The following is a 26,927-nucleotide window of genomic DNA, read 5'->3' as shown; positions in this document are numbered from 1 at the left end:
GAATCTGATTAAAAAGTTAAAGAAACACAGGAGATGTTAGCTCAGAAGATAGATATAATGGAAAACTATAATAGAAGAAACAATATAAAGATAGTGGGCCTAAAGGAAGATGAAGGCAGCAAAAATATGAAAGAATTTATAAAAGAATGGATCCCCAGAGTCCTAGGAATGCTAGAATTACAGGAAGGAATGGAAATAGAAAGGGCACACAAAACATTAGCTCCTAAACCAGAACAAAAACTAAGATCCATTCTAGTAAAATTCCTAAGATATACGACAGGAGAAAATATATTGGAGAAGGCAATGAAAAAAATAAGGGAAGACAAAAAACCACTGGAATACAAAGGTCAAAATTTTTTTTTCTATCCAGATATAAGTTTTGAACTCCTGAAGAAGAGGAAGGAGTTTAATGCAGCAAAAACGACCCTATGGGAAAAAGGTTATAAATTTATGTTAAAATATCCAGCGGTGCTTAAAATAGTTCTCCCAGGGCAGCAAAGCAAACTGTTCTCAGATCCGGAAAAAGCACGAAAATTTGCAGAAAACCTACAAAACAGACAGAGAGATGAAGAGATATAACAAGAACAAAAATGACAACAAACTATATATAAAGAAGAAGAATAAAGTATAAGTAAGAACTAAGAAGAGAAAGAAAAGGAAGAAAGGAAGTAAGGAGGGAATTAAGAGAGTGAGCTTTGTTATATATGAAGATTAATATCTTTTCTGGGGGGCTGGGTGGAGAAGAATAGCAGTCACTGTGAAATCAGTTGATGTTTGTGAGCGGTTCACAAATCCAAATGAAGAGGGGAGATGTGGTTGCCCGACAAGGGACAAAGGGCAAGTCAGAGATGGGAGGGACTATTGGGGTTAAAGGAATTTTAGATATGGGAATAGTGGAAATATTTTATGTTTTAGAAATGTTGTCTTACAATGTGTTCAAAAAAAGAAAACAGAAATGGATAAGAAGGGAATGTGGTGATGAGGAAAAGGAAAGGAAATATAAACAAAGAATGAAATGGCCATGTTGAACTATATGACTTTAAATATTAACGGAATACATAACAAAATCAAAAGGAAGAAGCTGTTAAATTTACTGAAGAAAGAAAAAATTAATATAGCGTTCGTGCAAGAAACACATTTAACTGAAGTGGAACACAAGAAATTAAAGAGAGATTGGATACGACATGTAACAGCAGCATCATATAATTCAAAAACTAGAGGAGTAGCTATATTAATCAATAAAAATGTAGCAATCAAAATAGAAGAGGAAATAATAGATCCAGCAGGGAGATATTTAATGATAACATGTCAGATATATTCAGAATTTTGGAATTTACTCAATGTATACGCACCTAATGAAGAAGATCAAAAGTTTATGCAAGATATCTTTTTGAAGATCCCAGATACACATGGGAATATACTAATAGGAGGGGATTTTAACATTAATTTGGACTCAAGCATGGATAAAACTGGAAAAAAAGACCAACAGAAAGAACAAAGTAATCAAATTTATAATTAAATCAATGCAGGAAATGAAACTTATGGATATATGGAGGAAACAACACCCAAAGGAAAAGGAATATTCATATTATTCGAGTAGACATAAAACATACTCAAGGATAGACCTATTCCTGTTATCAGCCCACATTCAAGGAAGAGTTAAGAAAACGGAATATAAAGCTAGATTGTTATCAGATCACTCACCCCTGTTATTGGCAATAGAGCTACAGGACATCCCACCAAGAATGTATAGATGGAGATTAAACTCCATGCTACTTAAAAAACAGGATTTTAGAGAATTAATTGAGCGACAAATTAAAATGTACTTTGAAATAAATATGGAATCAGTGAAAAATAAATTTATACTATAGGATGCAATGAAAGCATTCATCAGAGGACAGATAATAAGTTATGTAACTGAGATGAAGAAGGACCACAATCGAGAAATAGAAGAGTTGGAAAGGGAAATAACAAATACAGAAAAAGAATTAGCAATAAAGGAAGATACAACTAAAAGAAGAGAATTGACAGACAAGAAAATAAAATATGAAACACTACAAACATATAAGGTGGAGAAGAACATAATGAAGACAAAACAGAAATATTATGAGCTCGGAGAAAAAACGCACAAAATACTAGCGTGGCAGCTTAAGACAGAACAAACTAAAAGAACGGTATTGGCATCAAGGAAAAAGGACAAACAAATTACATATAACCCAACGGAGATCAACGAAAACTTCAGGAAATTCTATGAACAACTATATCAAACTGAAAACGAAGGGAAAGAAGACAAAATGGATGAATTTCTAACTAAAATTGAACTACCAAAATTACAAACAGAGGAGCAAAATAAATTAATAAAATCATTTGAAATAGAAGAAATACAGGAGATATTAAAAAAAACTACCAAACAATAAAACACCAATGGAGGATGGATGGACTCCCAATAGAATTCTATAAAACATTCAAAGACTTATTAATTCCTCCTCTCCTGGAAGTAATGAACCAGATTGAAAGAAACACAAAACATATCAGATTCATGCAAAACAGCAATAATTACAGTAATACCAAAGACGGGGAAGATCCAGTAACACCAGCATCGTATATCTCTACTTAACACAGATTATAAGATAATAGCTAAACTATTAGCAAACAAATTGGCTGACTGTGTACCAAAAATAGTAAAACTAGACCAAATTGGATTTATTAAAAAAAAACAAACAACAGACATTATCTGTAAATTCATTAACTTAATCCATGCAGTACAAGGAAACAAAACTCCAACAGTAACGGTTGCTTTAGACACAGAGAAAGCCTTTGACAGAGTAGAATGGAATTATTTATTCAAAGTACTACAAAAATTCAACCTACCAGAGAAATATATTAATTGGATTAAAGCATTATATAAGGGACCATTGGCAAACGTGACAGTAAATGGATATATATCAAACCAATTTAAATTAAGCAGATCAACAAGGCAGGGATGTCCACTATCTCCCTCACTGTTCGCGTTAGCTATAGAACCACTAGCAGAACTGATAAGAACAGAAAATAAAATACGAGGGATAAAGATAAAAGAGAAGGAATATAAAATCAGTCTATTTGCAGATGACGTTATAATATACAACAGAACCAGAAATATCAATAAAAGGATTACATAAGAAATTGAAGGAATATGGAGAAGTATCGGGGTACAAGATCAACAGAAATAAAAGTGAGGCAATGCCAATGAATAATGCGGATTTCACAAAGTTTAAGGAAGAATCACCATTTAGATGGCAAACACAAGCAATTCGATACCTAGGTATACAACTAAATAATAATCTCGGCCATCTGTATAAACTAAATTATCAGCCATTAATGAAAAAATTACAAGACAACTTAGAGCACTGGAAAGACTTACCACTAACACTGATAGGAAGGATAAACTCTATTAAAATGAACATCTTCCCAAGGATACAATACCTATTTCAATCATTACCAATTCACCTAGCAGATAAATTCTTCAAGGAGCTAAAGAAAATAATAAAGAAATTCTTATGGAAAGGGAGAAAACCGAAGATAGCACTAGATAAATTAACAGAATGGTACAAACAAGGAGGCTTACAACTACCGAACATTAAGAATTATTATAGAGCAGCACAATTAAGATACCTATCAGATTTTTATCATACAAGGGAAAAACCAGATTGGACCAGATTAGAGCTAGATAAAATAGGGGAGAAGATACCTGAGCATATACTCTATAAATGGGATGAAAATTGGTGCAACGTAGGAATTCACCAGTATTACACCATCTGCTCAACATTTGGTAGAAGATTCATGTAGAAAGGGATAAAATAAATTATCAACTACCAAAATTAATATTGACACAAAGTCAACTAATCCCTTTCACAATAAATAACCTTTCCTTCAGAGAATGGGAAAGAAAAGGGATCAAAATAATAGAAAATTGTTTTTCGGGAAATAAATTATTATCTTTTGAACAAATGAAGGACAAATATATTATAACTCACGATACAAGGTTTTCATACCACCAACTGAAAACCTACTTGAAGGACAAATTGGGAAACAGTCTGAGGTTACCAGAAGGAGGCAATTTTGAATATGTGATTACAAACACAATGATAATTAAAACATTAAGACAAACATGTATATCAAACTGCAAGAAAAGGCTGGGGGCGTGGCAAGATGGCGTAAGGATCAGACGTGCCTTCCAGTCCTCTCCTGACTCTATCTTATTTTGTCTAGAAATGCCAGTTACAATTCTTTAAAAGTTTAGATAATTTCAGTGCTGTTAATTTAACTTATGATGGTACAATTGGTGGAAAAGAGCAAAAAAAAAACAACAACAGATCATCAAAAAACTACATTTTCCAAAAGTTCAAGTTTTGGAGCCTACCTACAGGAAAGACACCGGGACTCAGCGTGAAATGGATCCCAGGATAGAGGTACAGTGTTCGGATGTAGAGCTCTATGTTACATCGGTAGAGCCCCCTAAAGAGGGCGCCAAACAGCCTTTAGAACAAAGAGTTACTCAAAGGCATTTGTCAACTGTAGAGGTGGCACTGCAAACTGCATCTCTTGAGATACAAGAACCTATACAACTTGATGTACTGGGAGAATTTAATACATTATGCTGGAGAGGCTGTGGCTGGGGTTTCCACATGCAGTTATACTACAAGGAAGGCAACCAGAATGAAGGAAGGAATAGAAGATCCTTTGGAGAAGAAGCAGGAATCTGTTGAGCCAAAATCTCTTCCAATTGAAAAGATTTTTGTGAATCTTGAATCTAAATTATCTTATACAATGCAGGAATTATCCAAGATTATGACTGAACTTGGTACTAGGTTTAATAGTTTGGTGAAAATACATTCTCAACAGATGGCTGAGTTTGGAGTTTGTAAGCTTGAAGTGAGAGGTAAATTTAATTAGTGTGAAGAAGATATAGACGAAATACGGGATCAAGTTTTTGATGTGACCAAAATGGTCGAAGACTTACAAACTCAAAATAAAAATTTGGTGAAAAACATTGATTATTTGGAAAACCAATCCAGACGGAACAATATAAAGATTATTGGTTTGCCGGAAGGTATGGAGGGACCAGACCCAAGAAAATTTTTTACTGAATGGATTCCACAGGTGCTGGGTCAAGAACATTTCCCGAAAGATATAATACTGGAACGTGCTCACAGAGCCTTGTGTAGAAGACCTATTTCAGGTCAAAGTCCAAGACCTGTTTTGGTTCGTTGCTTGAATTATTATGACAGATAAATAATTTTACGAGTGGCTATTAGAAATGCACAATAGAGAAAATCACCCTTGATGATTCAAAATAATCGAATTTTCTTCTATGCGGATTTGAGTCAAGAAGTTATGTTCCAATGACGGGAATTCAATCCTGCTAAAGAGTTGTTGTGCAAGAAATGCTACAAGGCAACCTTTAGATATCCAGCTGTTTTGAAGGCTTTTCAAGATGGTTGCCAACCAAAGTTCTTTGATTCTCCAAAGGAAGCTATAGCATTTGCTCAAGAGCTGCCAATTACTCAGTTTCAACAGAGACATAGTCCGCCGTGATCTCTAAGGAGACAAGAGATGGAAGAAAAGAGCCGTGCTCCAAGAAGGAATGGTTGTAATGGTGACTCGGCAGTTGGAGCTGATTAAAAGAAGAGTTGTCCTTTTTTTTTCTAATTTTTTTTTTAAAAAAGGGATATTAAATAATTATGATGCTAGTTTAAGATGAAGTGAGAGTTGGGGGAGAGAACTGGATAGGCACTATTTCCTGAAAGTCATCTGCTACGTGTGAGTTATCTCACACCCATTTTTATTTGGGAGTTACCGCATTGTGCGGTTTAGACAGGAGGGGGTATTTTTAACCTCCTACCCATTTTTTTTCCTTTTTTTTTGTATTATTAGATTAAAGAGTGAAGGGTTTTTTTTGTTTAAATATATTTAAAAAAAAACATAAGAAAGTATTTGATTGTTTAAAAAACTAAAAATTGATGTGGTTTTTTTTGTAAAGTTTATTCAGGAGATAAGGAATATCTGAAATTTAAATGTGAATGGGATGGATAATTTTTTTAAAATATTTTTTCTTTAACTTTAAGGTGAAAGGAGTGGTAATTCTGGTGTATATTATTTTGCTATTTTAGTTATAGAACGAAGGGAATAATGGTGAAAGTTATAAATTGAATTGTACAATTCTTAATGAGGCTTGAATTTTGTTTGTGGTTTATGCTCCATTTGTTGAAGATATAGATTTCGTGTAGATGTGTTTTTATTATTTGGATATCTGAATTTTAACGTAATGATTGGGGATATTTAAATGTGGTATTGGAGCTTTTATTGGATAACTATTCAAGAGTAAAAGGGAAAAATGGTGGAAGAGTACTAAATTTGAATTGTACAATGCTTAATGAGGTTTGAATTTTGTTTTAAGATGGTGGCTTATGTGACTAATATGATGATAGATGTGAAGTTAGTTGATATTTGGTGAAGGTTTATCTCTATAGAGAAATTTTTTTTGTCTTTTTTCATGCTACAATTTTTTTTTAAGAATTGATTATTGTTTAAGAATTTTTGATAGATAATGTTACTAACTTTACTAATTTTTTATATTAAGTTTGAGTTAAATATATGTTTCATCTTAACTCCGTTCATTAAATATATGCATTTAAGTTTGATTTAAATATGTTTTTTAAGTCTGATATCTTAGTATTAATTACTTTTCTTTTTGTTAGTATTTTAATCGGTTATGTTTTTGTTTTTTTTTGTAAGTGTTTTTTTTCTCACATATATTATTAACTTTATTAATTCTTCATTCTTTATTTTGGGGGGAAAGGGGGGGGTTGGACTAATTTGAGTTGGGTTATTAATGTGTAATAATTATTGGGGAGGGTATAGTTTATTTAGATTACTGATATTGTATTGTAATTTTATTATTTTATTCTTAATTTTTTTTAATGTAATCCTATATGTTATTCATGTTATAAAATCTTAAATAAAGTTTAAAAAAAAACTGCAAGAAAAGGAGAACGAGGAAACAAGCTGTAAACCTAAACAAAAATGGGAACAAGATCTAAACATAAAGAATGAAACATGGGAAAAGCTATGCTCCGGAACTATGAGAAATACAATAAACACAAAGTTACACATGATACAATACAATTGGTTACACAGGCTATACATCACACCTCAAAAGTTAAATAAATGGGACCCAACAGTATCAGATAGATGTTTTCGCTGTAAAAAGGAAATGGGAACAACACTACATGCAATTTTGACATGTGAGAAAGTGGAAAAATTTTGGGAAGATCTAAACCAGATATTAAATAAAATCACAAAAATCAATATACTAAAAAACCCAGATATCTTCCTTCTAAGTAATATAAGAAATAAAGAATTTGGATTCGATTTGGATGGAGCACAGAAAAGATTTATTATGATCGCCCTAGCTGTAGCAAAAGAATGTATTATGTCAATCTGGAAATTAGAAGACAACTTGAGAATACAACAATGGCACATAAAAATAAATAAATGTATTCCATTAGAAAAAAATAACATATAATTTAAGAAATAACATCACAATATTTGAACAAATATGGGAACCATACATGAAATACAATAGAGAAATCCTGCCATGAACCTCCACCACCTAAAATGACAGAAGGAGAAGACAACAAAATGAACTGACTCAGTATATAAAAGTAAAAGATTAAAATTTCTTGTTTATTTTATTAAGTGACAACATTGTTTAACGGATTTAATGTATCTTATAGATTGAACTTTGAATAAATGGGAAGAGGGGAGAGGGAGAGAGGGAAGGCAGGGGGGAAAAGGGGAGAAAATGACACTACATATTCAAGAGAAAAATGTCTGTATGTATTTTAGTCAATATGGTTTATTGTGTAAAAAATTTTAAAAAATTAAAAAAAAAGAAAAAAAATCATGCTAATTTTTCTGAGGTAAGGCTATCAACCATTCTGTAATTGGGGGCTAAATGGGATTGCAACATTTGCAATAGCGGATGCAAAATTAAATTCCAAAATCAAGAACTCGGTGTTTGATGCTCCCCTCACAACCTTTACAAATCAGTTGATCAGGATTCAATCACTTCTTAGTAATAACTTCCAAATAAGTACAAATTTATCTCAGGTGACCTGGGTATCTGAGAAAGTGACTGAAATTTCTTAACGGTACAGTCATATTGGTAACATTACTGATTTTTGTATGAACAGACTCTGTTTACTTCTACTTGAACAACAATAACCTATTGTTGATCTGAAATTGTCAACTCTCTCTTTCTATCGTGAGTCACTCTGTCTGGAGCAGAATATTTAACATGTTATTCCTAAAGGTGATAATGATATTGAGTTTATTGTCATATTCATTGAACAATGTACCTGTGCATCAAAATTATTTGCTGCAGCCAAACAAATATATGTAAATAAAAAAATACACAGAATAGTGAACTTATTTGAATTTAACATAACAATAAAATAGATACAGTAGATAGCTAATAGATTTCAGGGTCATCTTCGTGCAAATAAAAAAGTGACTCAGCAATAGTGCAGATAGTCCTTTGGTGCTGTTGGAATAATCCATCATTAATTTGAAGTGGAGGTTCAAAGATCTGATAGCTGTTTGAAAGAAACTGTTCTTAAACCTAGAAATACTAGTTTTCAGGCTTCTATACCTTCTGCCCAAAGATAGCAATGAGATGTTATGACCAGGGTGGTTGTGTCTATGAATTTGAATGTGTTTTTGAGGAAGTTCCTAACATAAATGTCTGCAGTGGATAGGAGTATGAAGCCTCTGATGGACCTAGCTATGTTTTCTACCTTCTGCAGGCTTTGCATTCCTGGGTACTTCATTTCTAAACAAGGCTGGGAAGCAATTAGTCAATGTGCACTGTAGAAACTTGATAGAATATTTGATGATCCTCAGACTCTTTGGAAAGTAGAAGTACTGATATACCTTCTTCGCAGTTGACTCAATGTGCTGGCTCAAGGAGAGGACGTTTGAGATGTGAACACTTCAGAACTTGACTGTTCTGAGTCTTTCTACCTCCATTCCATTAATGCAGACAGGTGTGTGGTCCCATAGCTTCCCCTTCATAAATTAACAATCACCTCCTTGGTCTCTGTGATGTCAAGAGCAAGATTTTTATTCTGGTATCATCCAACCAGGTTCTTGACCTGCATCATATATTCTGTCTTGCATTTCCAGTTGGTTAGCCAACAACGATGGTGTCAATGAATTTGTGGATTGAGTTGGAGTTGAACTTCACTGCACAATCATGAGTGTCCATGGAATAGAGTTAGGGAGTAAACATGCAGTATTGAGGTTTTTGTGTTGATGGTCAGCATGGAGGAAGTGATATTGTTGATCCACACTGATTGGATGCTACAATGATTACATGGTAGATGACAACAATTCAATTTGATATTCAAACTGAGGGAGTGAGTTCAGGGGTTCTCAAGATGACACTGGAGGTGTTGGTGGAGGGGATCCTAAAAGGAAAGGATATGAGAAGATAATTCCAGGATGTATACGCCTGGTCTCAGGACATTACTCCAAACTGAATGAGATAGATGTTTGGAGAGCTAACAAATCACCCCAACTCATTAGTCACTTTCTACTCATCTTTCCCCCTGTGGCATTGACCTGCTTGGTTTAATGTCCACCCTATTTTTCCTTATGGTCTCTTAGTGAGATTGCAAGAATCAAGCTTTCTGTTTATCTTTGTAATCCCGCTAACATTATCAAGTTCATGGTAATTGTTATGTGTACCATTGTGTGGTGATAAAACTAATTTTACATGCAATCCAGGTAGTCAATTCATTCATAGTACAGCAGTAAAAGCACTGTACATAGTGGAAAGTTACAGAGAGTTTTCAGCTTGAAAAGAACAAAGGTAAACAGATCAAATGATGTGAAGTAAAACTGCAGTCACTGACTGAATAAAATTCCATAAGGAATACTTGGAGTTTTAATTGAAATTACATTGAGATAAATTAACAGAGGCCCTGAATGTCTCAAGAATCCTCTTCAGATACAGTCAGCTTCGAGTAGGAATTGAATATTGAAAGGTGATCATGGCACTTGGCACTCAAAATCCTCAATGTTGAATTATTTACTGCTGATCAGCAGGTAGCTTCAGGAAGAGACATTAATTGAAACATTAACCATCAAAATGGCAAGTAACCACTTTAATGAGAATTAAGAGGCAGTTTAAAGGTCAATTTGAGCCTTAACGATTTTTACAGAGAGGAATTGTCAAGCGGATTTTAAATGTTTTCACCAAGGTGATGAAAAGCAGGTGAAGCTGGCATTGAAAATCAAGATCACTGCTTCCTTCCTTTAGAGATTTACTAACACCTGAATAATCTGGGAAAGAATTGTGCTGTGCATTTCTCATTGAAGGTTTGTTCATCTGACTGATTCAAGGGAAAGCCTTCTTCACAGTTCCCCTAAGGAATGTATCATAATGGAAAATATCACTAACAACTCTGAGCTCAAAATCTAATGAAAATCCTTTCAGCATGAACTTAATAATAAGAGCAGCAATTTGTTTCCAGAAATGTATGGACCAAGTATGAGATGAGCACAAAAGTCTTGATGTCTTTTTCATGCAGCGAAAAAGCCCAAGTGTAAAGGCAAAGACTTACCTTTAAAAATGTGCTGTGGCCAGCTCCAAGGCACCGACTGCAATTCCACTCGGGGAAGGATCATTGGCGGAGCACTGCACTCCATGACCTGGAAGTGACTGGCTAAGGGTGGGCTGATGACTTTGTGATGACCCCATCAGCCTGCAACCTATCTCTCCTACCCACTCACTCCTCTCCCTCCATGACCCCCCTCAGAGCAGGGGTGGCTGTCAGGGGACATCAGGGCAGGGGACATCAGGATGGGGCAGCCAGCAGGAGCTCTCAGGGAAGGACAGCTTCTGGGAGCCATCAGGGCAGCAACCGTCAGTGCAGGAGCGGCCACTGAGAGCCATCAGGGCAAGGAATGTCAGGGCAGGGGTGGCTGGCAGGGGCCATCGGTGATGGCTGGTGTGAGCTGTGATAGCCCCGCCAGCCACTCTGGCAACTCACCAGGACATTTTGGCTTATGGGGCCACTTGTCAGTGGCTAAAAACATGGAAGAGCAATGGTCATCTTCCCTACACGTAATTGCCAATGCAGCTGAAACCATTCTGGGAAACACAGAGCAGTTCCAGCTGTGTGGGATATTATAGGTAGGGAAGACTGCCATGTATTTATGATGCGTGGCGCTATGGCACCAGTCGCCCCAACTCCATCAGCTCCGGAGGGGGTATGAGGTGCCGCTCCATATGAATGCGGTGCAGGAGCAGCCTTTTAAGGCTGCCCAATGAAAGGAAAATTTATGTTTTCCATCCACGCTTGTAGCCAGCCTCCAGGCAGAGGTTTGGCATGAAAGTGCCTTTGGCTAGCCTCCAGTAAAATATGGAGTGAGTGTTGCATTGTAAAGTATTTGTCTTTCACATGAAGCATTAAATTCAGTTTCCATCTGCTTTTCCAGGTGAATCTATTTATTAAGAAGAGCAAGAGGGATGTTTCAGCCTCAATCAACATCACTTGATGTCCAGGTGATCTGTTGATCTTTGTAAAAGCTTGCTGACAGAAATTGCCTACTATATTTCACTTTCTTAACATTAATTAAAAAAAATATTTTCTGGGTCAAATGCAATCTGTGTTTACTAAGTATGCTGTTTGAATGCAGATATTTCATTACTACATTTATAAAATAAAATAATTTAGAAATACAATAATTTTTGTATGAAGGGTCAAAATATGTCGGCCTTATTTACGGCCAGATAAATTTAAGGATTTAAAAACGGTTAGTGTAGTGGTTTGAGTTCGTATATTCTTACTGTGCCTGCAGGGCTTCCTCTGGGTGTCTAGTTTCCTCTCGCTCTTCAAAAAAATATATGGGGGTTGGAGATCAATTGGGTGTATTAGGCAGCATGGCCTTGTAGGCCAGAAGGGCCTGTTATCATGCTGTTTCTCTGAATTAAAAAAAAACTAAATTTAAAATCAGAATTTATTGTCATGAACAAGATATGAAATTTGGTGTTTTGCGGCAGCATCACAGAGAAAACATTCATATTATGAATCTTTTCTTTTCTTTGGCTTGGCTTCGCAGATGAAGATTTATGGAGGGGTAATGTCCACGTCAGCTGCAAGCTCGTTTGTGGCTGACAAGTCCGATGCGGGACAGGCAGGCACAGTTGCAGCGGTTGCAGGGGAAAATTGGTTGGTTGGGGTTGGGTGTTGGGTTTTTCCTCCTTTGTCTTTTGTCAGTGAGGTGGGCTCTGCGGTCTTCTTCAAAGGAGGTTGCTGCCCGCCGAACTGTGAGGCACCAAGATGCATGGTTTGAGGCGATATCAGCCCACTGGCGGTGGTCAATGTGGCAGGCACCAAGAGATTTCTTTAGGCAGTCCTTGTACCTCTTCTTTGGTGCACCTCTGTCACAGTGGCCAGTGGAGAGCTCGCCATATAAGACGATCTTGGGAAGGCGATTGTCCTCCATTCTGGAGATGTGACCTACCCAGCGCAGTTGGATCTTTAGCAGCGTGGATTCGATGATGTCGGCCTCTGCCATCTCGAGTACTTCGATGTTAGGGATGAAGTCGCTCCAATGAAGGTTGAGGATGGAGCGGAGACAACGCTGGTGGAAGTGTCCTAGGAGCCGTAGGTGATGCTGGTAGAGGACCCATGATTCGGGGCTGAACAGGAGTATGGGTATGACAACGGCTCTGTATATGCTAATCTTTGTGAGGTTTTTCAGTTGGTTGTTTTTCCAGACTCCTTTGTGTAGTCTTCCAAAGGCGCTATTTGCCTTGGCGAGTCTGTTGTCTATCTCGTTGTCGATCCTTGCATCCGATGAAATGGTGCAGCCGAGATAGGTAAACTGGTTGACCGTTTTGAGTTTTGTGTGCCCGATGGAGATGTGGGGGGGGGGCTGGTAGTCATGGTGGGGAGCTCGCTGATGGAGGACCTCAGTTTTCTTCAGGCTGACTTCCAGGCCAAACATTTTGGCAGTTTCCGCAAAAGAGGACGTCAAGCACTGAGGAGCTTGCTCTAAATGGGCAACTAAAGCGGCATCGTCTGCAAAGAGTAGTTCACGGATAAGTTGCTCTTGTGTCTTGGTGTGAGCTTTGAAAGGGCTTTGGCAAATACTAGAGTGCCTCAGATGCCCCCCAAAGTTCCTCAACATGGTTACCCAACTGCATGAAAACCAACAAGGTCGGGTCAGATACAGCAATGAGCTCTCTGAACCTTTCTCCATTAACAATGGCGTGAAACAAGGCTGCGTTCTCGCACCAACCCTCTTTTCAATCTTCTTCGGCATGATGCTGAAACAAGCCATGAAAGACCTCAACAATGAAGACGCTGTTTACAGCCGGTACCGCACAGATGGCAGTCTCTTCAATCTGAGGCACCTGCAAGCTCACACCAAGACACAAGAGCAACTTATTATGGATAATCTTATAACATAAATAGATATATATATATATATATATATATATATATATAAACAGAAGTGCATGAAAAATAAGGCAGTGCCTTTGGTTCATTGATTATTCAGGAATCTGATGGCAGCAGGGAAGAAGCTGTCCATGTGCCACTAAGTGCTTATCTTTAGGCTCATGTACCTTTGTCCTGATGGGAGCAGAGTAAAGAGGTCATGGCCTTGGTAGTAGGGGTCCTTGAGGATAGAGGCTTCTTTTGTTAGACACCGCCTCATGTAGATGTTCTGGATGGAGTGGTCTGGTGCCTGTAATGTTGCAGATCATGTTAACAATCCTCTGGAGTTTTTTTTTTCTTGTCATGAGAGTTGGCACCTCTGTACAAGACACTGATGTAACTAGCCAGAATGCTCTCCACTGTATACATGTAGAAGTTTTCAAGAGTCTTCAGTAACATACCAAATCTCCTCAGACACCTCAAAAAGTATAGCCATGGGCGAGCCTTCTTTGTGATTACATCAACATGGAGCCTCCAGGAGATGTTGACCCCTCTCCTATGAAGTAAAAGATAAAATTTTGAAATGATGTCCATAAAACATCATCATCATCATCAGGTACAAACAGCAATTAAAGGGCAAGTTTCCAATTTAATCTTGAGAACCTTTAGTGAGTGAAAAATCTATTTCCAAACTTCCTTTTGAAAGAATAGGGCAAAACCAAAACACGTGATTTTGAATTTGTCCATAGAGGATTTATATCAGATTCTTGATTTTCAGCAAATTCCTAAGGTAGATAGTTTTGATTCAAAGGCACTGCCTTATTTTTCATGCACTTCTATTTTTTTAATATATATTAATGTTATAAGATTATTCATAATATGAATGTTTGAACTGTGATGCTGCCACAAAACCCCAAATTTCATGTCTTATTCATGACAATAAATTCTGATTTTAAATTAAGTTTTTTAAATTCAGAGAAACAGCATGATAACAGGCCCTTCCGGCCTACCAGCCCATGGCGCTTAATTACACCCAATTGACCTCCAACCCTCATATATTTTTTTGGAAAGCAAGAGGAAACGAGAGCACCCAGAGCAAGCCCTGCAGGCACAGTAAGAATATATGAACTCAAACCACTACACTAACCATTTTTAAATCATTAAAGTTATCTGGGCATTACATTGTGGAATTTGAAGTTCTTGACCCTCACCACTACTGAGCCCTCGATGAGGACTGAGTCATGTTCCCCTGACTTCCTCATGAAGTCCACAATCTTCTCCTTGGCTTTGCTAATGCTGAGTTGAAGGTTGTTGATGTGACACCACTCAAAGAGCCAATCTATCTTCCTCCTGTGTGCTTCCTCATTGGCATTTGTGATTCTGTAGACATTTGTGGTGTCATCGGTAAACTTGTAGATAGCATTAGAATTCTGCCTGGCCATACATTTGTGGGTGTATAATGAGTAAAGCAATGGACTAACATGCATCTTTGGGGTGCACCTGTGTTGATAATAATTGAGGAGACATTGTTTCCAATTTGTACTGATGGTGGTCTTCCAATGAAACAGTCAAGGATCCAGCTGCAGAGGGGTGTATTGAGGTTTGTAGCTTTTTGACCAGCACTGCGGGAATAATGGTATTGAAGGCTGAGCTGTAGTCGATGAAGAGCAGCCATATATTTGAGTTCCGGTTTTCAAGATGTTCCAGAGCTGAGTGGAGAGCCAGCTGCATTGCATCTGCTGTGGAGTGATTGTGATGAAAGGGAAATTGGAGTGGGTCCACATCTTCGCTTAGGTACATGTTAATTCTGGCCATGACCAGCCTCTCAAAGCATTTCACCACAGTAGAAGTTAGAGCTATTGGGCAATAGTCATTTACATAGTCATACCTACTCTTCTTGTGCACCAGGATGATTGATGCCCTCTTCTTTCTTTTTAAAATATTTTATTGAAATTTAAAATTACACAAAATTAAACCATACAGTTATATTTTAGGATACAATTTCAGAAGAAAAAAAAGAAAGAAAGAAATCATAAGGTTAAAATCCCTTTCATTTAGCAAGATTAGAGAAAAAAACTTACATTACTTACAAGAAATGACAACAGCAGAGCATCGAAGTTTAGATCAGTTTTAAAACTTTAGATTATGGTAATGGTCCATGAAAGGACCCCATATCTTTAAGAAATTAGTATTTGAATCTTTAATGGAATATCTATTTTTTTTATAAACTTATACAGGACTTAATATTATTTAACTATTGTGCATGTGTAGGTGGAGTGTTATCCTTCCATTTGATCAATATTGCACATCTGGTTATCAATTAAGTAAAAGATAAAATTTTGAAATGATGTCCATAAAATATCATCATCATCATCAGGTACAAACAGCAATTAAAGGGCAAGTTTCCAATTTAACCTTGAGAACCTTTAGTGAGTGAAAAATCTATTTCCAAACTTCCTTTTGAAAGAATAGGGCAAAACCAAAACACGTGATCCAAGCAAGGCTCCACAATTTTGAATTTGTCCATAGAGGATTTACATCAGAATAAAAACAAGCTACTTTAGCTGTAGACAAATATACTCTATGGACCACTTGACATTGCAATGAATAATATTGTGCTCAAAGGGAGGTCGTATTAATCAAATTACAAATGGAATCCTAAACCTCATCAGAAAATGAAACATTCAAATCTTGTTTCCAATTGCTCTTGATCCTAACTAAACGGCTGTTCTTAAATCAAACAAATTATTATAAATAAGTGATATTAAACCTTTTGTGAGAAAGTTGAGAATCAAAAAGAAAATCAAAAATATCCACCTTAGGAATTTGCTGAAAATCAAGAATCTGAGATTGAACAAAATGTCTAAGTTGTAAACATCTAAAACAATTTGTATATGGTCAATTACATTTTGCCACCAATTGTTCAAAATAAATAAAACTAATACAAACAAAAAGGTATTTGAAATATTTAATACCCAATCTGTGCCAATCATTAAAAACTGAGTCTTGCAAAAACTTGCAAGGGAAAAATTCCAAAATAAAAAAATCCTTCTAAATTGTGCCCATATTCTCAAACCATGTTTAACTATCAGATTATTAGTTATCTCATATGAAGAGGAGAATAAACAGAAACCTAAAATCACCAACAAAGAAGTATTCTTTGTGAAATTAATTTCCATTTTTATCCATGAAGGGCAATTAACCAAATAATCAAATATAACAAAAAAATAACTTGCGTATAGTAACCACCCAATAATATAATCTAAAGTTGGGAAGTGCCAGTCCACCATTCCTTTTAGCTCAGTGAAGATGAGCTTTATTTAATCAGGGGTGTTTCCCTTGCCATATTTAAGAAGATATAAACAAATCAAGTGAGTCAAAAAAGGATTGAAAAATGAAAATTCATAGGGATTGAAAAAGGTACAAAAATTTAGGTCAGATGTTCATTTTAATAGAATTGAGAATGATAAAAATGACCATCTTGATAATAATAATTTAACCTGATTAACTAGATTCAAAAGAAAATTTCCTTAAAAATATGTTTTCCTAGTAATTGTAATACCAAGAAAGGTAAATTGATACTTTACAATTTTAAAAGGAAAATTAGAATAGCGATATAGAACCATTCAAAGGTAAAAGTTCACTTTTATGCAGATTCAGTTTATACCCAGAAAACTGACTTGCATTCGAGAACAAAGCTAATTTACTTCGTTAGGAAACCTCTGAATTAGAAACAAAAAGCAATAAATTATCTGTATATAACAAAATCTTCAAGATTCAAGATACAATTTATTGTCAATAGTAATAAAATAGTTTCATATTACATTAAATTTCTTTTTGCCTGCTACAAGGCAGACAGATTCACCACAGATAGGAATTGCCTAAGCAACTCAATACTGTTCTTCTGGATCCCTATAAAATCTCTAATTTCTCCTTTTTAAAAAAAATATTTAAAGTCAACAATTAATGAAACTCATACATCACATTATTTAAAACTTAATTAAATGCATGCTGATTTATATTAAAAAAAAGACTAGAAAGAGCAAAACCCCAACTAATTCCTCTATCTCAACCCCAAACCCTTACTACCCCTACTAAAAAAAAACATTTAAATTGCTAAAATATATGATAAACATAATTATATGTTGAACTGGATTGTATCAGAAGATGCTCAAAGGTCCAAAAAAAGTTCCCTGAAAAAAACATTATTTATTTTTAAGGGAAGACTTCTTCGGCTGGAGGATTCAAAAAAATTATTTATAATTTCAAACCAAATGTTCGAGTATATGGGCTTCAAATGTGTAAAAATTTAGAATATTTACCCCTCAAATTTTATGTATTTTTTAATAATGGAATACAACTTTGACCCTCTGTATGCCATCTTCCTAATGTCAACAAAACATCTGATTTTCAAATGACAGCAATGCACTTGCTTGCTATCATCAAAGCTAGTTTAACAAATTTTATTTGAAAATCTGATAAAAATAATTTAGTAGTTATATTCTCAAAATGTCATATCAACAATAATTCAGAATTCAATGGAAAAGCAACACCTGTAACCTGTTGTAAAAACTTACTAATAGAAATTGAAAAATGATTAAACTTTTGAACAAGACCATGTAGAATGAATAAAAGTTTCAATATCTTCTCCACTTCTAAAACATGGATCTGATGTCCTTAATTTCCATTTATTAAATTTCTGAGGCATATTATATAACCGTTGTAAAAATATTATAATGGAGTAATCTATACCTTACATTAATTGCATTAGACATAACTTATTTACATAAATCTTGCCAAATGTGTTGATCTATTGATATATTTAAATCTCATTCCCACCTTCCTCTTGACTTAAATAAACCTAATTTAGGATTTATTTTCTTTGTAACATCATATATGCTCATCTGTAGAATCTTTTAAAACCATATCTGATCCTATTTTCTCACTTAAATAATATCTTAATTGAAAATAACAAAAAAATGTATTACATGGAATATCATAATTAATTTTTAACTGATTGAATGACATCAATCTACCATTTTTATAACAATCCCCTATTTAAAAAATTCCTTTAATATTCCAAATATTTATAAAAGGATTATCTTTTGGAAAAAATGATAAGGATTAATTAATGACGTATTTAACAACAAAAGATTTCCATTATTTACTAACTTATGATTGAGTTAAATATACTGACACTTTATCTGTGAATAAACTAATCTTATGCTCAGTTTGATTTCCTACATATCCTTTCAATTATTGTGCAAGAGGTTCTATAGCCAAAGCAAACAAAGCTGGTGAAAAGGGACATCTCTACCTACTTTATCTAGTTAAATGAAATGATTGTGATATCTGTCCATTTGTTATTACTTTAGCTTTAGAATTTTTATAGAGAGCTCTAATCCAATTTACAAAATTAAATCCAAAACCAAACTTACTTAAAACCTTAAATTAAAAATCACATTCTAATCTATCAAAGATTTTTTTCTGCTTCCAATGCTACTGCAACACATAAATCATTTTTTATCTTGTGCTAAAATGAATTATACAAAATAACCTTGCTATTTTTTCAAAAGTTAAATGTCTATTTTCACAAAAGCCATTTGATCCATATTTATTAATTCAGGAAGACAATCATTAATTCTATTTGCTAATATATTTGCTGCAATTTTATAATCAACATTTAACAACAAAATAAGTCTATATGAGGCTGGTTTTAATGGGTCTCTATCTTTTTTAGGAAAAAGTTTCTGGAAGAATATGCAATCTGAAAGCTTGTTCTCTTTCCTGCATAAATAAAGGAATTGTTAAATCTTCAAATTCTTTATAAAATTCAACTGGAAATCCATCTTCTCCAGGAGACATTATTTTGTAAACAGTTAATTGCTTCAAAAACCTCTTGCTCATTAAAAGGTCTGTCCAAATGATCTTTATCTAACTCAGTTAAGTTAGGTAATGTTATTTGTGACAAATAATTATCTATAATAGCTTCATCATGAAATAATTCTGACTCTACTTTATCAAAGAGAAATTGCTAATAGCTCTAATACCAAGTCAAAAAATAATGGACTTAAAGGACAATGCTGATGAGTACCCCAATGAAGATTGAAAGGTTTTTATTTCTGTAAATTAATAAGAATTGAGGCCGTGGGATATAAGCAAAGTAATTTAATCCATTTAACAAAACATGGCCTGAAGTTAAACTTTTTTTCAAATTAGCAAACAAATAACCTCATTCCACCTGATCAAAAGCATTTTTCCACGCAGAGAAAGAACAATTCAAGGGCAGGAGTGGGAGATAAATATAAAATGTTCAAAAATTTATGTATATTAAAATAAGAATAGTGGTTTTAATAAAACCAGTTTGGCCTTCAGAAATTATTGAAGGCAAAATATTCTCCTGTCTCTTGGCCAATATTTTTAGACAAGTTCTTCACATCTACATTAAATAAAGAAATAGGCCTATAAGAAGCAGAATCAAATGGATCCTTACACTTTTTCAAAATAAGATTTACAAGTGGGAGGAGTGAATGATTGGTGAGGAGTTTTAAACAGAGACAGCTGGGAGTTGATTTGTGGGTGACAGTAATTAAGTTAATTGGTATAGGGCCAATAAAATGAGGGTAAGATTTTAAAAAAAGTGGCCAGTGAGTTGGTAAGTTTGGATTGGATACCAGGATTGGTAAGTTTGTGTTGATCTTTTAATTTAAATAATGAGGCAGGTGATGGAGGCAATTGGGGTAATTCTGTACTCTGATTGTGGGATAGTCTCTGTGAGAAGTCAGAGGAGATGGCTGAAATGTTAAATGATTTTTTTTTAATTCAGTGTTCACAAAGGAAAAGAATATTGAGCCCGATGAAGTGAAGAAATATGGTAGGGAGGTATTGGATAATATAAGGATTAATGAAGAGGAAGTGTTGGATATATTAGAAAAAAAATCAAGGTGGATAAATCTGTGGGTCCTGACAAAATAATTCCTCGGATCCTGGGGGAGGCTAATGAACAAATAGTTGGGGCATTGACAGAAATATTTAAAATATCACTGGCCATGGGGCAAGTGTCAGAGCACTGGAAGTTTGCTGTTCAAAAAAAGGACTTAAAAGTAAACCTGGCAATTATAGGCCTGTAAGTCTGATGTTGATGGTGGGTAAATTAATGGAAAATGTTCTTAAAGATGGTATTTGCAACTATTTAGAAGGACAAGGATTGATTCAGAGTTGTGAGCATAGTTTTATACAAGGAAGATCATGTTTAAAAAACCTTGTAGAATTTTTTGAGGAGGTTACTAAAAAGATTGATGAGGGGAAGGCTGTACATTTTGTCAATTTAGATTTAGTAAGGCATTTAACCAGGTTTCCCATAAGAGGTTAGTAACGAAGTTGGAAGCATTAGGTATTAATGATGAAGTAGTGAAAAGGATTCAACAATTGGTTGGATAGGAGATACCAGAGAGTAGAGGTGGAAAATTATTTTTCAAATTAGAGGCTGATGGTAAGTGGAGTGCCTCACGGATTGGTACTTGGTCCACTATTGTTGTGATATAAATTAACAATCTCAATGATAGGGTGGAAAATTGGATTAGTAAATTTGAAGATGTTACAATTGGCAATATTATGGATCGTGAAGATTATCAAAGCTTACAGGGTGATATAGAACAGTTAGAAGAGTAGGCTGGAAGATGGCAGATGGAGTTTAATACTGATAAATGTGAGGTGCTATATTTTGGTAGGACTAATCAAAGATCATACATGTTAAATGTTAGACAATTGAGGAGTGCAGTGGAACAAAGTCATGTACATAATTTGCTGAATGTTGAATCACATGTAGATAGGGTGATGACGAAGACATTTGGTACATTGGCTCTCATAAATCAGAGTAGTGAATACAAAAGTTGAGATGTTATGTTGAATTTGTATAAGGCATAGGTGAGGCCAAATTTAAATTCTGTGTGAAGCTTTGGTCACCAAATTACAGGAAGAATATCACAAGATAAAGGAACAAAAGCAGTCTGTTGCATAACTCTGCACTAAGCTGAACAATACTCACACCTAGTTCCAATTTCCAACCTTTTCCCCTATCCCTTGATACCATTATTAATAAGATGCTTATCCATTTCCTGTTTAAAAACTCCCAGTGAACTGCTTTGTGCAACAGGGAGTTCCACAGATCCATGACCCTCTGACTAAAGAAGTTCTACCTCCTCTCTGTTTCAATTGGACAACTTCTAATTTTAAGACCATGTCCCCTTGCCCATGATTCACCCATCAACAGAAACATCTTATCCACATTTACTCTGTCAAACCTTTTCACTATTCAAAATGTCTCTGAGATCCCCTCTCATTCTCCTATACTCCAACAAATACAACCCAAGAGCTGCCAAACATTTCCCATAGACCAGCTCCTGCATTCCAGGAATCATCCTAGTAAATCTTCTCTGCACTCTCTCCAACAACATCACATTTTCTAAGATGGGGAGCCAAAAGCTGTACACAGTACTCTAGATAAGGTCTCACCATTGTCCCATAGAGGCTCTTTAATACCTCTCTACTCTTGTACACTATACCTCTTGAAATGAATGTTGGCATAGCATTCACCTTCTTCATTACTAATACCACCTGTGCATTAACTTTTAGATTACTCTGCACAAGGATACCCAGGTCTCTTTGTACCTCCAAAGATTGAATTTTCTCCCTATCCAGATTGTACTCTTCCTGTTTATTTTCACTGCCAAAATGTAGAACTGAACACTTCTCAACATTGGGCAAAAATATGGCAGATGAAGTACAATTTGTCTATATCCATCTGCACTTTGACTGTTGCTTCAACACTTCCTGCTCTGCCACCTATCTTCGTGTCTTCCACAAATTTGGCCACAAAACCATTCATTTTGCAATCCAAATTATAAACAGCAGTGACCCCAATACTAACCCCTGCAGAACAGGCAGCCATCTTGAATGAGATCCCTTAATTTTAACCCTTTGCTTTCTGCCTTTCAGCCAATTTACTATCCAGTCTAATAACATCCCTGTAATTCCATGGACCTTCATCTTATTTTGCAGCATAAAATGTGGCACCTTATCAAAGCCTTTTGAAAATCCAAATGTATAACATCCACAGCCTCCTCTGTATATCCTTCCTGAAATTACTTTTATAAAAAAAAACTCTAAAATATTAGTGAGGCATGATCTGTCCTTTTAAAACAAAAACAAACATGCTGACTAGATCCAATCCTGTCATGCATTTGAAGATATTTCATAATTTCATCCTTAAGGATTAATTCTAATATTATTCCAAACCACTGATGTCTGACTTGTAAATCTATAGTTTCCTTTTTTTCCCCCACATTTCTTGTACAATGGAACCACATTAGCAACCTTCCAATCCCATGGAACCATGCCAGAAACATAGAGAGAGTAGAGAGGTGGTTTAGGGAAAGGTTGTGCAGGCTGGGACTTTATTCCCTAGAGCATAGATGTTTGAGGGGTGATTTGAGAGAGGAATTCAAAATTATGGGGGGGGGGGGGAGACAGAGATAATGACAGAGATAGTGGGGGAGATTCAAACGAGATGGCATAGATTGAGTAAAAGGGGAAAAGTTTAGGGGAAACATGAGGGGGATTTTTTCATGCAGAGGGTTATGGGGGTGTGGAATGAACTTCTGGCAGTGGAAGCAAGATAAATGTTAATATTTGAGGAAAAGTTCGATAGGTATATGGATGGGAGAAGTATGTAGGGTTATGGGCTGAATGCCTGCCAGTGGGACTAGGTGGGAGAAATTGTTTGGCATAGACTAGAAGGGCAGAACTGTCCTGTTTCTGTGGTGTCAATGGTTATATGATTTACTAAAAGATGAAGGAAGATTCCTTTGTTTGACTGAATCTTTCAGTGCAGAACTTAATTGAGACACTAGTATTTGAAAAAAGGATTTTTACAATTTCATGGGATATCCATCATAACCTGGAGATTTACCAGATTGTAAAAAAAAAAATGTCCTCATGAGAAATAGGTGCCTCCAAGCTTATACACTTATTCTATGAAATTGGATGCAAATTAAGATGGTCCAGAAAATCCAACATTGAAGTGTTAACATTATTGGATTCAGAGGTATACAATCTAGAATAAAAATCTCTAAAGGTATAATTTATTTTATAATAGTTGTGTCCATACCATCTTAACTTCATTAATTTGTGTCTTAGCAACCATATATTTCAATTGGCTTGCCAATTTTTAACCAGATTTTTCACCATGAATGCAGAACTGAGTCCAACTCCTGAAAATTTGCAGTTAAATGGGATAGTTAGAAAGAAGATCAAATCTAGTTTCAAGTTCAACTCTTCTATACAAATCAGGACATCTAACTTGTGCATACTGTAAATCAATTTGTTTAATCAGATTGACCAAATCAAATTTTACCTAATTAGTTCTCTTTTTTACCTCAGCTGTGTAAGAAATAACTTACTCTCTAGGAGTTGCTTTCAGAATATCCCAAACAATCAAGTTATAAACTGTTGAAGAATTTGTAGTAAACAAGAATTGAATTTGTTCTTTCATCAAATTTAGAAAGTCATTATTTGAAAGTAAAGTAGAATTAAAATGCCAAATTCATACTTGAGAGAGGAATGTCAGGAAAATTGAAAGAAAAATGACAGGAACACATTCAGAAATCACTTTCCTTGGTTTTCACATGATTTGGTCAGTGAAATCAATTAATTATCTATTAAAATAATCTATGTGGGAATAAGAACAGTGCAAAAATAAGTATTCTCCATTAGGATTTTGGAAAACACTCAATATCTGAGATAACATAATTTGTTTAAAAAAGGAATTCGTTACTGTTACAGATTTGTGTAGAACCATCATTTTGAAGCAGGTGGGAATGAAAGGTTGAAAATGTAAATATTATATAATTTTCCATAGGGCTTTTCCTGTTGTTGGCAATGCAGTGCTATCAGACAATAGCCATGCAGGAACTTCAGAGAGGTTCCAAGTGTGTTTGTCAAATAAATGTACATCTGATACCAGATGTGAACAGCTTGCCAAGGACATCTTCAAGAAAACTAAGCCTTCAACTGAAAATATTGGAGATTTAAATTGGTAATTTAATTTTTTTCCCCCTCGTAGCTAATAACTGACAAGAAATGTTCTGATGAGATTGACTTCTTTCCTCACCTTGCCCTTTCCTAACTCATTTTTTAATATTGTTTCTAAGTTGGCATCTTCAATTTGAGATATTGTAAAGAATATAGGACGTTATCAGAAGACCCATATAAATGATAATTTGCAATCATCATATGGAACTATATTTACTCATCTATAATAGAACCAGCTAGATATCATTGGAATATTGATCATCAATAAGGGCAAGAGTATGTTCAATTTAATGACTGTTCATAGATTGAAGACAAGGATATATCTGCACTAACAAGTAATAAAATTGAGTCTGTTGATAATTGAGGCATTTGGACAGCATGTGCTCAGGAAGGACCTGTTACCATGGTGTACATCCAAATTTAAATATGGGCTACATACAATCTATTCAGATGGGCTCTTCACCATTTATTCTAGGAAAACAACACACCAACTTTACACTTTACCATTTGAAAGATGCTCAAATGAATTTTTTTTCATATTTATATATGATCGGCTAAGCATCATATTAGTGATGTCTCAAAATTTCAAGTGCAATGTAATATTTTGGAATATTTTTGGGAGATAAATTGGTGAAATTAGAATAGGTTACATAGATACACACACTAAAACATTTCTTATTTGAAATACTGAAGAATTCATATTCAGGGACTTTATAGAAACTATGGAGAATGCTTTGCACATTTCACAAGTAGGTGCTAAATGAAATGACGTCATGAATGAATGGAGTGTGGTTTTTAAAAGCCACAGCAAGGACAGGCTGACTTCTCATACATCTTCACAGTAAAGAAATTGAGAGGTTATTGTTTACTCTTATTGTTTGCTAGAGAAGGAAGGGGTGTTGCAAGTGAGAGAGAGAAGGACATGTGTCTGGCAGTTGGAATCTCAGAGATGGAGAGAGACACGTACACACAGTTGAAACCGTGTCAGCTAGGAGAAGCTTGTTGGAACTGAAACAGAAACTCCAAAGTGGCAGATGGCTAGAAGTGCTATCTATCTGATGCTTCTCTTGGAATAAGTGGAACAGAAAGGAATCTTGTACTAGCCTGAAAGAAAGAGGAGAACCCTGATGGGGGGAATTTCATCAGCAAGACATTGAGATGGCTAATGGTGGTATCTCAGTGGTGAAATCCTGGAACAACACATCTCTCTCTGCAAACCTGCAGGAACCTTCCTGAGCAGTAACCATTTACCTTTTGAGTACCAAAGCCTGGTGAACTTTATACGTGTTCAATTCTGTGCACAGTATAAGAATTGTCTGCAACCAGTGAACATGGAAGAATGAGAAGAGAGATTGAACTGTGAACCAAAGAACTTTTCTTAAATTTACACACACATTACATACACATATGCTTAGAATTAGGAGTTTAAGTTGGGTTAGTTAAGTTAATAGAGATAAGTTAAAGTTTGATTCTGTTTTCATGTTTAAAGATAATTACAAACTTTTGTTTAAGTAACTACTTGGTGAATGTCTATTGCTGCTGGGTTTTGGGATCCTTTGGGCTCGTAACGCAAGAATGTTGATGTACTAGGTTTATGCTAATAACTTCAGAATCCTTTCCAAAACAATTGTAACCAGTTGTTTCTAAAGGTAATAATTTCTATTCATTATTAAGGGGGGAAAAAGTTATTCATCAGATTAATGTTACCACCCTGGACACACAGAATTTGACAGCATGGAAACGTACCCCTCAGTGCACCAAGACCATGCCAATCATCAAGCACCCATTTGCATTGATCCCATTTTTATTCTCTTCATTCCCAACAACTCCCTCCACATTATACCATTCACCTAAAAACTTGGGGGGTGGTGGGGGGGGGCAGGGAGAGAGAAATAGATTTTAAAAAAAGCTAATTAACCATATTGTCACAGGGAGAATGTTCAAACTCCACACAGACAGTGCCAAAAATTGAAATTGAATCCAGGCTGGAGATGTGAGGTGGTAGCTCTAATAATGAGCTTGGTTGATTGGCCAGCTGAAGGTTGTAGCTCTCTGCTTCAAAGTGATCTGCAGAACCATTGAGAGATTGAAGAAAGTAATTGCAGTGCTGCTCATATCCTTTGGAAGCAGATTCATTCCTCTCATCTAGAATCCCTTAAATATCTTTTTTTTAAAAGTATGGATATTTTTTATTGCCAAAGATGTCTCAACATTCATTTCTCTTTTTCACTGCATATTTGGGCTACTTGAAATCTGCTGTATCCTGATTAGAAGCAGAGTCAGATTCTAGTTATTGGTTCATACCACTGTGAAATATAATAAAATTGCATAATAAAATCA

General features: G+C 35.3%; 1 long non-coding RNA gene across 1 annotated transcript in view; it reads left to right on the top strand.

The window, feature by feature from the left end:
- The window catches only part of LOC138739140 (uncharacterized), a 143,982-nt gene that overhangs the window by 75,133 nt on the left and 41,922 nt on the right, over positions 1-26,927 (top strand). The window contains exon 3 of the long non-coding RNA XR_011342034.1: positions 11,548-11,614. This is a non-coding gene — a long non-coding RNA (uncharacterized lncRNA). The remainder of the gene's footprint in view (positions 1-11,547; positions 11,615-26,927) is intronic.

The sequence above is a fragment of the Narcine bancroftii genome, chromosome 7 (genome assembly GCF_036971445.1).
Source record: "Narcine bancroftii isolate sNarBan1 chromosome 7, sNarBan1.hap1, whole genome shotgun sequence".
NCBI classification, from domain to species: domain Eukaryota; kingdom Metazoa; phylum Chordata; class Chondrichthyes; order Torpediniformes; family Narcinidae; genus Narcine; species Narcine bancroftii.
Note: the sequence above shows the minus strand (reverse complement) of the source record. Positions and strands in the feature narration are given on the sequence as shown.